The sequence below is a fragment of the Vitis vinifera genome, chromosome 14 (assembly GCF_030704535.1).
Source record: "Vitis vinifera cultivar Pinot Noir 40024 chromosome 14, ASM3070453v1".
Taxonomy (NCBI): domain Eukaryota; kingdom Viridiplantae; phylum Streptophyta; class Magnoliopsida; order Vitales; family Vitaceae; genus Vitis; species Vitis vinifera.
In genome coordinates, this window is record NC_081818.1 from 14,825,692 (window position 1) to 14,838,983 (window position 13,292).

Here is a 13,292-nt window from a genome sequence, read left to right on the forward strand (position 1 = left end):
GTTCCTTGGAGCTTAGTAGCCGGGTAAGGCCCCAAATGCAAGAATTGGTAGTTTTGTTGTTTCAGCCATTAATGAAGAGAAAGTGTGACCCGTTAATGATTTCTATGTTTTTAGTTAACTTAAAATGCCTTCAATTCACTTGGGCCAACACTTGGTAAGGCAAGTGATCTCTGTCCGTGGAGATGCACTAGTTTATCTCTTGCGAGCCTTTGGGAGGTGACTTGAAGGTAGGATTTCTAGAATTGCCAACACTTGGTAAGCTTTTGGACTCTAAGGAGACATCCATTAGTTATCTCTTGCGAGCTTGAGAAGGGAAGTCCAAGGTTAATGATCACCTTGAATGGAAAATGCTAGGTGAAGGCATGAGCCATTGCAAGTTGCATCAGTGAGAGGGAATTAGTGCTGAAATCCATTAAAGGGAAGCATCTGTACAACATCGGTTAGAGAATTAACTATATGTTAAGTCTCTAATGCGAGGAAAAGATTCAAGTGACCGGAGCTCTGTTTTTGCATGAGGAACCTGACCCCAATGAACCTAAAACTCCAAGGAACGCTTTTCTTCATAAGTAATTCCCATTACTTTCTTTTTACTTAGCTTAAAACAAATCATTTTTCAACCAAAGTTTATGTTTTCTTCTTAAGCTAACCTTGAAATGAAAAAGTACCAATTCAGCTCTGAATTGGTATCAGTTGTAAGTTGAAAACCCTTCCCAGTGAACAACCCTAGAGCCATTATGCTATGCTAGCTGAGGCTATCCTAGTTCATGGTGATATAGGTTATAAATTTTGTTGATTACTCCCGTTTGAGGACCAAACTCAAGGTACACTAGCTGGGCACGAGTCAAATGGCGCCGTTGCCGGGGAAGGTGCCAACTTCACAGTGATATTATTTCAGCGTACTTGTGATTTTCATCACAAGTTTGGTGATTTTTCTTTCACTTTACTAACTCTTTTAATTGTTTCTTTTACTTGTTCATACTCTAGCATATCTTTTAATTTAGTTTTAGTTAATTTTAGTCTTTTTGTAGTCTTGTTTTCTTTTGTTTTTGTTTTTGTTACAGTTGATACTAGTTGTGTATGCCAAATTGGATACGAGATAGTGGAGGAAGGCTTGTTAAATGTGAAACACCTCATAACAAGGAATTGGAATTGAGCTTGAATATCATGGAAGCTACACTTGAAGATCAGCATAGTCACCATGGTTACCAAGACAATCCCAATGCATTCAGATCAATGAGGGACCGCATGCTTCCACCTCGTATGAGTGCACCATCATGTATAGTGCCCCCTACAGAGCAGCTAGTGATCAGACCACATATTGTTCCATTTCTACCAACTTTCCATGGGATGGAAAGTGAGAATCCCTATGCACATATCAAGGAATTTGAAGATGTTTGTAATACATTCCAAGAAGGGGGAGCTTCAATCGACTTGATGAGGCTTAAGCTAAATCCTTTTACTTTAAAGGATAAGGCCAAGATTTGGCTTAATTCTTTAAGGCCAAGGAGTATCCGTACTTGGACTAATTTACAAGCTGAATTCCTCAAGAAGTTTTTTCCTACTCATAGAACAAATGGATTGAAAAGGAAAATTTCAAACTTCTCAGCTAAAGAGAATGAGAAATTCTATGAGTGTTGGGAAAGATACATGGAAGCCATCAATGCTTGTCCTCACCATGGTTTTGATACATGGCTATTAGTGAGTTATTTCTATGATGGGATGTCTTCCTCAATGAAGCAACTCCTCGAGACAATGTGTGGAGGAGATTTCATGAGTAAGAATCCGGAGGAAGCTATGGATTTCTTGAGTTATGTGGCTTAAGTATCAAGGGGATGGGATGAACTGAACAAAGGAGAAGTGGGGAAGATGAAGTCTCAACCGAATGCTTTCAATGCTAAGGCTGGGATGTACACCTTGAATGAAGATGTTGATATGAAAGCAAAATTTGCAGCTATGACAAGAAAATTGGAGGTGCTAGAACTGAAAAAGATACATGAAGTGCAAGCTGTTGCTGAAACACCAGTGCAAGTAAAGCCATGTCCTATTTGTCAATCTTATGAACACTTGGTGGATGAGTGCTCTACAATTCCAGCTGCTAGAGAAATGTTTGGAGATCAAGCAAATGTCATTTGACAATTCAAGCCCAACAACAATGCTTCGTATGGAAATACTTACAACTCAAGTTGGAGGAACCATCCAAATTTTTCATGGAAGCCAAGAGCACCTCAGTACCAACAGCCGGCTCAACCATCTCAACAAACTTCAAGTCTTGAACAAGCAATAGTAAATCTCAGCAAGGTTGTGGGAGATTTTGTTGGAGGCCAAAAATCCATCAATGCTCAACTCAGTCAAAGAATTGACAGTGTAGAGAATACATTGAATAAAAGGATGGATGGGATGCAAAATGACTTATCTTAGAAGATAGATAATCTCCAATACTCAATCTCAAGGCTCACTAACTTGAACACAGTGCAAGAGAAGGGTAGATTTCCTTCTCAACCTCACCAAAACCCCAAGGGTATCCATGAAGTGGAAACTCATGAGGGAGAATATTCATAGGTGAGAGATGTTAAAGCCTTGATCACTCTAAGGAGTGGTAAAAAGGTTGAGTTGCCAACACCCAAGCCACATGTTGAAGAGGAAGAAGAAGAAGAGACAAAGAAGAGGAAGGAAATCAAAGGAAAGAAGAAAGATATCAGTGAAGGGAAAGTGGACCATGATTCAACAGTGAATGCAAATCCGGAGAAATTGCTTATTAAGGAAGAAATGATAAAAGAAACACACATCTCCACCTTTTCCTCAAGCTTTGCATGGGAAAAAGGGGATCAGAAATGCATCAGATATCCTTGAAGTATTGAGACAAGTGAAAGTCAATATTCCATTGCTGGATATGATTAAACAAGTTCCAATGTATGCAAAATTCCTAAAGGACTTGTGTACTATCAAAAGAGGGTTGAATGTGAATAAGAAAGCCTTCTTGACTGAGCAAGTAAGTGCTATCATACAATGCAAGTCTCCTTTGAAGTACAAAGATTCGGGATGTCCTACCATTTTAGTCATGATTGGAGGAAAGGTAGTGGAGAAAGCTTTGTTAGACTTGGGAGCAAGTGTGAATTTGCTACCATACTCTGTTTACAAGCAATTGGGACTTAGTGAATTGAAGCCAACAGCAATCACTCTATCTCTAGCTGATAGATCAGTGAAAATTCCAAGGGGGATAATTGAAGATGTCTTAGTTCAAGTTGATAATTTCTACTATCTAGTAGATTTTGTTGTTTTTGATACGGACCCCTTTGTTAAGGAAGCTAATTATGTTCCTATCATCCTTGGAAGGCCATTTCTTGCTTCATCAAATGCAATCATCAATTGTAGGAATGGACTTATGCAACTCACTTTTGGCAACATGACACTTGAACTCAATATCTTTTATATGTTTAAAAAGCTAATCACTCCGGAAGAAGAAGAAGGTCTAGAAGAGGTATGCATTATTGACACTCTCGTGGAGGAGCATTGTAATCAGAATATGCAAGACAAGTTAAATGAAAGTCTTGGGGATCTTGAAGAAGGGTTGTCTGAACCCTCTGATGTGCTTGCAACTCTACAAAGTTGGAGGAGAAGAGAAGAGATTCTACCTTTGTTCAGTAAAGAGGAGGCACAAGAAATTGCTAATGAAGAGACCCCAAAGCTCAATTTGAAGCCTCTGCCCATGGAGTTGAAATACACATACCTGGAAGAAAATGAACAATGCCCTGTTGTTATATCTTCATCTCTTACCACTCATCAGGAGATTTCTCTACTTAAAGTTCTCAAGAGGTGTAAGAAAGCAATAGGATGGAAAATATCTGACTTGAAAGGCATTAGTCCTTTGGTTTGTACACATCATATATATATGGAGGAAGAAGCTAAACCAATTCGTCAACCTCAAAGAAGATTGAATTCTCATATGCTTTTGGTGCGGGCTGAGGTTCTTAAGCTACTTCAAGCAGGTATTATCTACCCTATATCTAACAGCCCTTGGGTGAGTCCTACTCAAGTGGTACCAAAGAAGTCAGGGATTATTGTGGTTCAAAATGAAAATGGAGAAGAAATTGCTACACGCCTCACTTCAGGTTGGAGGGTATGTATTGATTATAGGAAATTGAATGCTGTGACAAGAAAAGATCATTTTCCACTGCCATTTATTGATCAAGTGTTGGAGAGAGTCTCTAGCCATCCTTTCTATTGTTTCTTGGACGGGTACTCTGGGTATTTTCAAATTGAAATTGATGTTGAAGATCAGGAGAAGACCACTTTCACATGTCCATTTGGAACATACACCTACAAACACTACAAGAAAAAAAGCCTTCGTTGACAGTTTTTCACTGTCAATGTAAGGTATATTTGTGAAGGTAGGTTATTGTTCATATATGTTATCTATGCCAGTGTCAAGAAAAGTTTAAAGGTAACTTGACATATACATATGTTAAGATTTTCTCCATTTTTACAAATAACGAAATCTTATTAGTATGTGATATGTCAATGTTTCTTTCATACATGTTAAGGTTGGATTCAACTTATATCAAGATTACTTAATCTTATGTCAAGGTTAACTCACTCTTTTGTTAAGATTAGTCCTACAAATATCAAGGTTAGATATCATATATGTTATGATTAACCCCACATATATCAAGGCTTTTAGATACATATGTCAAGGTTAGATTTTATATATATCATAATTGACTTATATATGTCAATGTTTGGTATCACATGTCTTGGTGGGCACCATATATGTTAAGGATAGGTACCAGTTGTGTCATGATTGCTCCCATATATCTCAAATTTGAGTATAATGTATGTCAATGTAGGGAATAAGTACAACTGTCAAGGTTCCCCTTGAAAAATTTTAAAATTATTTTTTAATATGAAAAATTGTACCTGTTTCCATGTATAATCAATTTGATATTATTTAAGAATGATAATGACAATCAAATAATCATGATTTTACATATAATCAAAACATATTTAATATACATTTGATTATTAATTAAAGCACAAATCAATGAACTTGTTTAAAGTTGTCCCCAATTTCTCTATATAGAAGAAACTCATAATATACAATGAAATTAAAAACAAACTATAAGGCAATATACATAAACTTAAATTAAGTTGCTCATGTATATATCTACAACCAAGTCTCTTGCCTCCATCTTGAAGCATTACTTTATAGGAAAGCCTTAAATTTCCAACACCCAAACTTCGAATCTGTAGCAAAAAATATAGAGCATATTAACAAATTAAAAAGAAAAATGTATAATGAGGAGCAATCAAATATCAAGCTTTATGAATAATTTTAATAGCAAGCTAGCCACTACACCTTTATTAGACAATAATAGATTATTTCTTAATAACACAGGTAAACAAACCAACTCTCAAATATTAAAATATTGATATAGCAAAAACATGTGGAGGCTAAACCTAGGAGCAAAACCTAAAACAAAAATCATTTTAACCTAATGAAGTTATTGTTTTGATCCAACCTCAACCAAGATATTTAACTATTTAGATCATTATTATGATTTTTTAAACTAACACTTTCCCTGAAATGTCCAAGGTTTCCATCAAACTATACAAGTCAAAGATAGCAAATGTTGTATTTGGTTGCTTAGAAAGACCAAGAAAAAAATGACAACACAACCAGCTATAGTTTACCAAGCTCTACAAAAAGGTACATGAAAAAAATAAAAATGACATCATATTGAATGAGGATAGGAACAATAAATGAACAAATTTAGCAAGAACTAAAACAACTCCAAATTTATGTAAATGCAAACTATACTTGGTTTCATCTAAAACTGCTCATTTAAGGTTTTTTTTTTCAATTATTTTTCTATACAAAAAGAACTTATCCTTATAAAATCCGAGGAACCTTCAAGAACTTGTCTTTCCACATTTGGAGCTTGGAATTTGAGGACAATAAAGTGGTGTGTGTTGAAAGTGAGTGAAGCATGTTGAGTTGTGTGTGATGAGAGTGAAAATGTGGTTGATGTGGGCATGTTCATAGTGGCATCATGGCTGCAAGTGAACAAGTTGATCATCATAAAACCAAACAACCAAAATGATATCAAAGCAAAGAAAACAAAATAAAAAAATCAATTTCACACAAAGCCTTAATTCATGTGGTCTCCAAAGGCTTGAATTAGGTGATGAACATGAGAAGATTTTAAGAAAAACGATTTGAGATTCTAACAAAGATTAATAGAAACTAAATTGCTAACAATGCTAATGAATTCACAACCAAAGATAGGGAGAATCACTAACAAATTTCTACATGAAATCACAACTAAAAAGAGAACACATCATGATCCAATTTTCAACATGAATTCATAATTAAAAAGGGAAGCATATCTCAATCAGATTCAACAATCTATGTGGCCTCCAATATCCACACCTAATCATGGTAAAATCTCATATTCAAAAGATGCAAAAGACTATGAAGAAAAAGATGAAACCACAAACTATATATAAAAAAAAAAAGGTCCAACAACTTACCTCAAAATCCTCTTCAAAGTTTAGTGATGTATCTCTTTAAAACCCGATGCATGCTAATGGTGTCTTCAATGGCTGATGCATGTTGATGGTATTTCAATGGCTGATGCGTGTTGCTTCAATAAGCAACCTGGTGGTCTCCTTCTCTATGCAACTATGTGTGCCTTCTTCATTAGTTTGGCTAGTGTGTGTTCTCCAAAATTCAGCTGGTGGTGTTGTTCTTCACAAGCTTATGCAAATTCTCAAAATTCAGCAATCTAATGAGTGCTTGTGCTAGGAATCTAGTGGTCTCAAAATCTGATGGTGTGATCATGTGCTTGTTGAGTTTCGTCTCATAGCCATGCACTATCAACTTACCTCTCCACCATTAATAGTCACACACAATCAGCTTGCAACCCCACGAATCTCATGCTCTCAACCATTAACAACCATTCTGTGTTCAACTTTTCTTCCCAAATTTCTGGTTGTTCTCTCAATTTTCCAAGCTGATCTATGCCCTGAATTCTCCCATAATCTCTTTTCACTTAGCTCCATCTCTCCTTTCTTCAAGACTGAATTCAGTTTCACGCTTTGTCCACTAAAGAATTATGCCGTGTGATATTCTCCCTTGAAGAAAAATTCACTTCTCCCTATTTTTCCTCCCCAACTGTATTCAGTCCTCCCCAAAGTTCTAGAGACTTCCCTTTAAAAATTCTGATCACTTTCATTCCCTCCAAAATTCAAATCTGTCCACTAATAGTCACCTCTCTAAAACCTTCTCATCCTATTCCCTCCAAGCCAAAACCATGCACTAAATCCATGTGACTTTAGAACATTCTGCCACCTTCATTTTTTCCACAAACTGAGCACCAAACAGCCTCCATTCTAGAAAAATCAGATGCTCACAACAATCCCCACCGTGTGCACAATCAGCTCAGGTGTTCTCCAGGTTTTGATGCTCTCCACTTTACAAATTTTGATTTTGTCCACCGTGTGCACAACAATTCTAGAAAAATCCATGTGACTCTAGAACATTCTGCCACCTTTTTTTTTTTTTCCACAAACTGAGCACCAAACAACCTCCATTCTAGAAAAATCCGATGCTCACAACAATCCCCACCATGTGCACAATAAGCTCAGGTGTTCTCCAGGTTCTGATGCTCACATGAATCCTCCTTAAAAGCCCACTCTCATGCCCTCCTTCTAGTGAAATCCTCATGTTTTCTCTCTCATCATAGCCCACTTGCACAACTTGGAAAGGGTAATTATATATGTATCTCAAGGATCCCATGCATTTGGACATTTCTTTTAGGAATTAATTTAGTGGGAGTACAAAACCTATTTTTCCTTAAATTTGAAAACAAAAATATTCAACCTAAAGCTGCAATGTTCACGTGTCTGAAATAGTTGCTCAACATAGTCATGAAGTATTAACATACAACGTTGCTTCCCAGAATATGATAATAAAAATATGGACTAGTCATTTCACATTCAGTTCCCTGCAGGGTTAGTTAATTGGTCGCCTGGACTTGGCAGTAATATCATATAATTCTAGATAAAAAAATACAATGATATTTTCTTTAAACTATATATGAGAATAGATAAGAACAACATAAAAAGCCAAATGTTTTTATTTTACCTAAGCACCCTTAAGAAATGAGAAGACAACACTTCCTTTTATAGCTCCTTGACAACAAATTGCTTTAGCAGTCTTCCCTGATCAGGATCCACTGTGGTTTCCCAAAGTTGTTCAGGCCTCATCTCCCCTAAACCTGAATTGCATCCACATAAATTAGAATGAAAGCCTCAAAACAATGATTTAATATCATCATATATAGACATGCAATTTCACATTCAGTTCCCTACAGGGTTGGTTAATATTCGTAGCCTAGACTTCGCCGTAACATCAAATACAATGATATTTCATTTAAGCTTGTTTTGAAAATAAATGCAATGATAAAATGACACTTGGAACCTATTTTAAACATGATTGCATGCCTACATTGAATGCTAAGACAAGTTGGAGTGGGGAACTCCAGCTTAATTTGACACCAAAGAAAAGACTGAAAATAAGAATCACCGAGTATATTGAAATCACATCTATAGACAATAATTAAAATAAATAAAATGATATTTCATTTACAAAATTGTTTGTTTGGTATATGTTTATCCTAACACTATGAAAACATATGGACATGTATTTTCCAACATATGCCATGTGCACAGTCATGTCAGCTCATATATATGCCTAGCTAATGAAGTCATTCGTGATTTGTGAAGACAAACATGTAGGCAACAAGAACAATTAAATTTTCCATCTGGCCTTTGAACCATTGAATGTTGTATGATGCAACCGGGGGTAAGGGACGCTAAAGATATTTTAAGTTCTGCATCAGTACTATGACAATAATATACCTTTTTTCCCCTCTCAACCTGCTCATTTCAGCAAAGAGAGCCCTGACAAGATGCTTATGAGTTATGTGGCTATCCAGGTAAATGATTTCTAAACCTATCAAAGTTGAAGGCTATTCTTAGCCTACACCAACATATTTCTATGATCAAATTTCTACAACAGTCTTGAATAACTTTACATTTGTTCATAGTCAAGCACACTTGATGATAAAGGGAAAAAAACATCATTGGAACAACCAGAAAGTTCTCCATAACATAGGATCTGATGGGTAAATTAATAAATAAATATGGTGGCAACAACTTTGTTATGCGAGTGAGCAAGTCGATATGCCAACATGAAAACATAGACTATATTCTATAAGCCTACAACATGCATGGGTTGGAAGACAACCTAGACTTTTCTCTGCTGCTTGTGGATCAACATAATATGATTCTCAAAATCAAAACAAAGACAAAAGACTATATACAACAGTTGACCTAATGAATGATTAGTTTATAGAGTGTATTGTGCCATCCATATGAATAAAAAATTCACTACAACATAAGGACAAAGAAATATCACAAGTATCTCTATGATTTACCAAAATCAATGCAAGGGCTTTATGCATACTCCAGTCATAAATTTAGCAACATACTGCATAAGGATATGACTGAAATCTTCATGAGTCAAACATTTATGAAGGCAATCACAACCATGCCTTCCACCTCAGCTGTTTTGGAGACAATTTTAGATAATTTTCAGAAGACACCAACCAAAATAAACAAGGAGCTTAGTTGTGAAACCCTTCTATATATCATTTTTATTAATCATTCTGGCATGAAGAAAAAAAAATGATAACAAGCCATATCATTTTCCTTCACTTTCTTGGAAACCAATCAGAAATCAAGAACACACTGTACTTCATTCCTGCTTCATGAAAACCAAACAGACACTGAGAAAAAGAAAGAAAACACAGTGCATATTAAACCTAGATCACTTTCTTGGAAACCAAACAAAGCAGAAGAGGAAAGATAAAAACGTACGTTTGAAAATGAGAAACCAAAGTACCAAACAAAAATCAAGAACCTACTTTACTTCACTCCTGTTTCTTGTAAACTAAAGATAAACCAAGAAAAAGAAAAACCCAAACATAAACCAAGAAAAGGAAAGAAACTACTATCCAGATTACACCTAGACCTTTGACCTTTGATTCAATGATGTTCTACATTACCAAAAGAGGAAAATAGATTATTAGAATTTAACTAACAAGAACAAATATAAAAAATGAAATATTACCATTTCCACACCTTTATTTAATTGATTGAAAGAGGCAAAGACCCATTCAAAGCCACAAAATTAAGTGCCTATGGAAGAAGAACCCATTTGATTTGAAACCCAACAAGCATGTATTTATCGGTATTTTTACCTATTTTTCGAGAAATTTCCCGATATTTCCTACTAGTCTAGCTCGCACACAGGATACAAAATCTGTCCAATTTTTTTTTTTTTTTTAAAAAACATAAGATGCTATTTGGTTATCTGATCATGATTTGCAAGCAAAGGTTGTGTTTTTCAGCCTAGCTCAAAAATCGTGGATTTAGGGTTCGTGAATTTTAAATCCAATGGCACAAAAGCAAAGAAACCCCTAGGACAGATCCAGAAAACACAGGGAGTAAAAAAAAAAAAGCAATTTTTTTGGTTTTCTTTGGGGGTTTTGCATGGATTTTCTCGAAAATCAAACAAGGTTGAATTTTCCCGAAAATCGAATGGGGGATGGATTTTCTTGGGAATCAAATGAGGGTTTTTCAAAGAGAAAACATAGGAAGAAGAAAAAAACAATTTATTTGGTTTTCCTTGGGGGTTTTGCATGGATTTTCTCGGAAATCAAACGAGAATGAATTTTCCTGGAAATCGAATGGGGGATGGATTTTCCTAGGAATCAAACGGGGGTTTTGCAAAGAGAAAACATAGGAAGCAAAAAAAAAAGCAATCTTTTTGGTTTCCTTAGGGGTTTTGCATGGATTTTCTCATAAATCAAACGAGAATGAATTTTCTCGGAAATCGAATGGGGGATGGATTTTCTTGGGAATCAAACGAGGATTGCAAAAAAAAAAAAAAAAAAAAAAAAAAAAATAACATGACTAGATTAGTACCTGCGAGGATTGAGAATCATAGAGAAAAATAGGGCGGATTCTCTCGTCTGGAGGGCAACTTCAAAAAAGGGCTTCTTGATGCCCGAGGCCCCAAATGAGAGAAGCGGGTGACCCTTTTGCTCTTTAGATTTAGTAGAGATTAAAAATATATATATATATATAAAAAGCCAAATCATGTGAACAATTTTCCTCTCTCTATATAAATAATTATTAATTACTTCTTTATTTTGATTATATCACTTCATGGATTGAAATTTCAGTTTTTATGAACGATATTTTATGAATTAAAATTAATTTGATAAAATAAATTATTAATAATTTTAATTATTTAAATAAATTAATATTAATAGAAAAGGTTGTTACCACATATTTTAATAAAATTTTAGAAATTAAATCTCAAATAAATTATTTTATATAAATTAATTTAATTTTTCATTTAAAATGTAATAAAATGTGTTTAATAAAAATATTTTAAATTTTTTTGAATAAATATTGTTTTCAACAAGATGGGCTCCCTTCATCTAGAAATATAATGGAACCACATCAATCTTCATTTTGATAATAAGACTATATCATATGTATTATATTTATGTATAAATTATTTTTATTCAATAAAATCAAATATTTCTTAACTCAATTCTAACTTTATACACTTCCAAAATTCATATTTATTATTCTTAAAATTCAAATATCAAATCTATCGATATATCTCTATTTATCGATGTTTTTATTTTTTTATCATATTTATGTCAATTATATTTACAAAATAACTTTAAAATATGAATTCTTACTTATTTTATCATTTTTTGGAGTTTTTCCAAGCATTCCTATAAATTTTAAATAATTTCGCTCCACCGATATTTGTGAAAAAATATCCATCGGTATTTTTTCGATATTTCTAATATATATGTAAAATCAAAGTACCAATATATTCATAATTACCGATATTTTCATCCTTGGTTTAGAGCAAAAAGTTTCAAACCCTAAGCTCTCAAAATGAATATTAGGTTTTGAGAAAATGAGGAGTGTTCTTTGTAAATACCACAAGGAACTTTGACAGGTAATTATAACATGATATCTTGACTTATAATCCATAGGTCATTTAAGATCATTTTACTAGAATTAAAATGGCATATATGTTTAAAATCATACCTTGACTTTTGATTTTATGTCAAGCTAGCCACATTATATAAGTACCTTGACATATGAACATACTAACTATACATTGACTTATAAATTATCTGTCAAGATTCTATTATATAAGTCATCAAAGAATTCAACAAAATTTTATATATGTCATTATTGGTTTAAACAAGTTGTATATGTCATAGTTGTTCATTTAAATAGGCAATATTGACACATATCACCTTAAGTCAAGATAATATATGTCAACAATGACCTTTTTTCTTGTAGTGAAAAGAATGCTTTTTGGTTTATGCAATGCACCTGCAACATTCCAAAGATGTATGCTAAGTATCTTCAGTGATATGGTAGAGTGAATTATGGAGGTTTTCATGGATGATATAACCATATATGGAGGTACATTTGAAGAATGCTTAGTCAACTTGGAAGCGGTTCTTAACAGATGCATTGAAAAGGACTTGGTGCTCAATTGGGAGAAATGCCATTTTATGGTACATCAAGGAATTGTCCTTGGCCATATCATCTCCGAGAAAGGCATTGAAATTGATAAAGCAAAGGTGGAACTTAATGTCAAATTGCCATCCCCAACAATTGTAAAATGAGTAAGGCAATTCCTTGGCCATGCAGGGTTCTATAGGAGGTTTATAAAAGACTTTTCTAAGCTTTCAAAGCCTCTTTGTGAACTCTTGGCTAAGGATGCTAAGTTAATATGGGATGAAAGATGTCAAAGAAATTTTGATCAATTGAAGTAATTTTTGACAACTGCTCCAATAGTGAGGGCTCCTAACTGGCAACTACCCTTTGAAGTAATGTGTGATGCCAGTGACTTTGCTATAGGAGCTGTGCTTGGCCAAAGAGAATATGGAAAGCCCTATGTGATCTACTATGCAAGCAAGACATTGAACGAAGCTCAAAGGAACTACACAACTATAGAGAAAGAATTGCTAGCTGTGGTGTTTGCCTTAGACAAGTTTCGTACTTATCTAGTAGGGTCTTTCATCATTGTTTTCACTAACCATTCAGCCTTGAAGTATTTGTTGACAAAGCAAGATGCAAAAGCAAGGTTGATTAGATGGATTCTTTTATTACAAGAGTTCGAT

General features: G+C 34.4%; 1 long non-coding RNA gene across 3 annotated transcripts; it reads right to left on the reverse strand.

Annotated features, from left to right (window-relative positions):
- Positions 1 to 4,958: 4,958 nt before the first annotated feature.
- LOC104881537 (uncharacterized) lies at positions 4,959 to 11,188 on the reverse strand. Of its 3 annotated transcripts, none has more exons than XR_009467624.1 (3): positions 9,498 to 11,183; positions 6,529 to 8,276; positions 4,959 to 5,241 (listed from the first exon to the last, which is right to left on the reverse strand). It is a non-coding gene; the product is annotated as an uncharacterized LOC104881537 (long non-coding RNA). The 3 variants fall into 3 exon arrangements; XR_009467625.1 differs by having other exon boundaries at positions 11,050 to 11,182; XR_787531.3 differs by having other exon boundaries at positions 6,529 to 11,188.
- Between the last annotated feature and the right edge of the window lie 2,104 nt (positions 11,189 to 13,292).